Source organism: Lampetra planeri, chromosome 4 (assembly GCF_965212315.1).
Source record: "Lampetra planeri chromosome 4, kcLamPlan1.2.h2, whole genome shotgun sequence".
In the NCBI taxonomy this organism is placed as follows: Eukaryota; Metazoa; Chordata; class Hyperoartia; order Petromyzontiformes; family Petromyzontidae; genus Lampetra; species Lampetra planeri.
This window is the reverse complement of record NC_136110.1, coordinates 17082037-17087036: the sequence shown is the minus strand read 5'-3', so window position 1 is coordinate 17087036 and position 5000 is coordinate 17082037.

Below are 5000 nucleotides of genomic sequence, written 5' to 3'. Positions count from 1 at the left end.
TGCCTGCAAACCTCTAGAGCGGCCTTACAATGCTCGCTACTCTATGGACCGGCAACGGCAATTGAAACCAACCCTAAAATTCTTGCACAGTTGGCAGCCTTCCTTGGCACAAGACCAAACAGCGCAGCGAACCCGTGCAGCACCAACCCAAGGGGACAGCCTTCCCCACACACTCTGGAGGAGAAGAGGCTCCCTCGGGCTGAGTCACACAGCTCAAGATACTCGCTCATTCACGGAAAACTTGGGAAACAAAACCTGCTGACACACACCACTTATGCATCGCATGAAGATTGCCATTGTCCATACACTTGTGCAGGTGCGATGGAAATATTTTCTCGTTTTGGTGTATGCTATATTTTTACAGACAGCTACCGACAAACGGTAGAAATTAGCGGGGATAGGCCTCAGACATTACCCAAAGCTCCGGGAACGTGAGCGACGCAAGACGAATGGGCATTTTAAAGCAGATCTATGGCAGTTACTGACAGTGCCTGGCGTGGGTTACTTGTCTCCGTTGTCGAGAGGGGAAGACGACCCATGTATATGTAAAGGGCGATTTTTTTAGCAACCGTTAAGGCTGTTTTTCCCCTTCACTTGTATCGAGAGGGAAGCAAAGAACATGTATGGCGTGTACGTTTTTTTACGAATTTTCATTAGCAATCTAACGACATGAATTGCGAAGACGTTTTTTGAACAATTGTATTCCTTTCCCAAAACATCGAGTGTTAGTGTATAAAACCGCTAGAGAAAATAAATTGGCAGGCGAAACTTAAAAAGGAGAGACCCATGAACAGCATGGCCAGGCGGCTCACCTCGACGTTTTTCCCCCGAGCAAAGTCCGCCGAGACCCCCTGTATCCCACGGGGATGTACTGGCGTGCACTTAAAGGTTGATGCCGCTCTGTTACTTGGGAAACGAACCACAAGCCAAATCCAGCTAATTTGTGAATGACTTAGCTCTCCTGCTTTCTCGAGAACGTGCTTTTTTCGTCGGATGAAACTTCCACAGGCTTTTCCAGCAGATTTGCACCTGCACTCAAAAAAGTCAAAATTTTTACACATAGACCCCATCAAACGGGAGAAATTGGCCCGGATTGCTCTCATGTGCGTTACGGGGCATCGTTTCTCTCGCGCCGAATTCTCTCGAGCTGGGAAATCGCTCATTTTTGCGTCGCCAAATATCGTACGAACGCCGTGAAACTTCCACAGGCTTTTTCAGCAGATTTGCACCTGCACTCAAAAAAGTCAAAATTTTTACACATAGACCCCATCAAACGGGAGAAATTGGCCCGGATTGCTCTCATGTGCGTTACGGGGCATCGTTTCTCTCGCGCCGAATTCCATCGAGCTGGGAAATCGCTCATTTTTGCGTCGCCAAATATCGTACGAACGCCGTGAAACTTCCACAGGCTTTTTCAGCAGATTTGCACCTGCACTCAAAAAAGTCAAAATTTTTACACATAGACCCCATCAAACGGGAGAAATTGGCCCGGATTGCTCTCATGTGCGTTACGGGGCATCGTTTCTCTCGCGCCGAATTCTCTCGAGCTGGGAAATCGCTCATTTTTGCGTCGCCAAATATCGTACGAACGCCGTGAAACTTCCACAGGCTTTTTCAGCAGATTTGCACGTGCACTCAAAAAAGTCAAAATTTTTACACATAGACCCCATCAAACGGGAGAAATTGGCCCGGATTGCTCTCATGTGCGTTACGGGGCATCGTTTCTGTCGCGCCGAATTCCATCGAGCTGGGAAATCGCTCATTTTTGCGTCGCCAAATATCGTACGAACGCCGTGAAACTTCCACAGGCTTTTTCAGCAGATTTGCACGTGCACTCAAAAAAGTCAAAATTTGTACACATAGACCCCATCAAACGGGAGAAATTGGCCCGGATTGCTCTCATGTGCGTTACGGGGCATCGTTTCTCTCGCGCCGAATTCTCTCGAGCTGGGAAATCGCTCATTTTTGCGTCGCCAAATATCGTACGAACGCCGTGAAACTTCCACAGGCTTTTTCAGCAGATTTGCACCTGCACTCAAAAAAGTCAAAATTTTTACACATAGACCCCATCAAACGGGAGAAATTGGCCCGGATTGCTCTCATGTGCGTTACGGGGCATCGTTTCTGTCGCGCCGAATTCCATCGAGCTGGGAAATCGCTCATTTTTGCGTCGCCAAATATCGTACGAACGCCGTGAAACTTCCACAGGCTTTTCCAGCAGATTTGCACGTGCACTCAAAAAAGTCAAAATTTTTACACATAGACCCCATCAAACGGGAGAAATTGGCCCGGATTGCTCTCATGTGCGTTACGGGGCATCGTTTCTCTCGCGCCGAATTCTCTCGAGCTGGGAAATCGCTCATTTTTGCGTCGCCAAATATCGTACGAACGCCGTGAAACTTCCACAGGCTTTTTCAGCAGATTTGCACCTGCACTCAAAAAAGTCAAAATTTTTACACATAGACCCCATCAAACGGGAGAAATTGGCCCGGATTGCTCTCATGTGCGTTACGGGGCATCGTTTCTCTCGCGCCGAATTCCATCGAGCTGGGAAATCGCTCATTTTTGCGTCGCCAAATATCGTACGAACGCCGTGAAACTTCCACAGGCTTTTTCAGCAGATTTGCACCTGCACTCAAAAAAGTCAAAATTTTTACACATAGACCCCATCAAACGGGAGAAATTGGCCCGGATTGCTCTCATGTGCGTTACGGGGCATCGTTTCTCTCGCGCCGAATTCTCTCGAGCTGGGAAATCGCTCATTTTTGCGTCGCCAAATATCGTACAAACGCCGTGAAACTTCCACAGGCTTTTTCAGCAGATTTGCACGTGCACTCAAAAAAGTCAAAATTTTTACACATAGACCCCATCAAACGGGAGAAATTGGCCCGGATTGCTCTCATGTGCGTTACGGGGCATCGTTTCTGTCGCGCCGAATTCCATCGAGCTGGGAAATCGCTCATTTTTGCGTCGCCAAATATCGTACGAACGCCGTGAAACTTCCACAGGCTTTTTCAGCAGATTTGCACGTGCACTCAAAAAAGTCAAAATTTGTACACATAGACCCCATCAAACGGGAGAAATTGGCCCGGATTGCTCTCATGTGCGTTACGGGGCATCGTTTCTCTCGCGCCGAATTCTCTCGAGCTGGGAAATCGCTCATTTTTGCGTCGCCAAATATCGTACGAACGCCGTGAAACTTCCACAGGCTTTTTCAGCAGATTTGCACCTGCACTCAAAAAAGTCAAAATTTTTACACATAGACCCCATCAAACGGGAGAAATTGGCCCGGATTGCTCTCATGTGCGTTACGGGGCATCGTTTCTGTCGCGCCGAATTCCATCGAGCTGGGAAATCGCTCATTTTTGCGTCGCCAAATATCGTACGAACGCCGTGAAACTTCCACAGGCTTTTCCAGCAGATTTGCACGTGCACTCAAAAAAGTCAAAATTTTTACACATAGACCCCATCAAACGGGAGAAATTGGCCCGGATTGCTCTCATGTGCGTTACGGGGCATCGTTTCTCTCGCGCCGAATTCTCTCGAGCTGGGAAATCGCTCATTTTTGCGTCGCCAAATATCGTACGAACGCCGTGAAACTTCCACAGGCTTTTTCAGCAGATTTGCACGTGCACTCAAAAAAGTCAAAATTTTTACACATAGACCCCATCAAACGGGAGAAATTGGCCGGGATTGCTCTCATGTGCGTTACGGGGCATCGTTTCTCTCGCTCCGAATTCCATCGAGCTGGGAAATCGCTCATTTTTGCGTCGCCAAATATCGTACGAACGCCGTGAAACTTCCACAGGCTTTTTCAGCAGATTTGCACGTGCACTCAAAAAAGTCAAAATTTTTACACATAGACCCCATCAAACGGGAGAAATTGGCCGGGATTGCTCTCATGTGCGTTACGGGGCATCGTTTCTCTCGCGCCGAATTCCATCGAGCTGGGAAATCGCTCATTTTTGCGTCGCCAAATATCGTACGAACGCCGTGAAACTTCCACAGGCTTTTCCAGCAGATTGGCACGTGCACTCAAAAAAGTCAAAATTTGTACACATAGACCCCATCAAACGGGAGAAATTGGCCGGGATTGCTCTCATGTGCGTTACGGGGCATCGTTTCTCTCGCTCCGAATTCCATCGAGCTGGGAAATCGCTCATTTTTGCGTCGCCAAATATCGTACGAACGCCGTGAAACTTCCACAGGCTTTTCCAGCAGATTTGCACCTGCACTCAAAAAAGTCAAAATTTTTACACATAGACCCCATCAAACGGGAGAAATTGGCCCGGATTGCTCTCATGTGCGTTACGGGGCATCGTTTCTCTCGCGCCGAATTCTCTCGAGCTGGGAAATCGCTCATTTTTGCGTCGCCAAATATCGTACGAACGCCGTGAAACTTCCACAGGCTTTTTCAGCAGATTTGCACCTGCACTCAAAAAAGTCAAAATTTTTACACATAGACCCCATCAAACGGGAGAAATTGGCCCGGATTGCTCTCATGTGCGTTACGGGGCATCGTTTCTCTCGCGCCGAATTCCATCGAGCTGGGAAATCGCTCATTTTTGCGTCGCCAAATATCGTACGAACGCCGTGAAACTTCCACAGGCTTTTTCAGCAGATTTGCACGTGCACTCAAAAAAGTCAAAATTTTTACACATAGACCCCATCAAACGGGAGAAATTGGCCCGGATTGCTCTCATGTGCGTTACGGGGCATCGTTTCTCTCGCGCCGAATTCTCTCGAGCTGGGAAATCGCTCATTTTTGCGTCGCCAAATATCGTACGAACGCCGTGAAACTTCCACAGGCTTTTTCAGCAGATTTGCACGTGCACTCAAAAAAGTCAAAATTTGTACACATAGACCCCATCAAACGGGAGAAATTGGCCGGGATTGCTCTCATGTGCGTTACGGGGCATCGTTTCTCTCGCTCCGAATTCCATCGAGCTGGGAAATCGCTCATTTTTGCGTCGCCAAATATCGTACGAACGCCGTGAAAC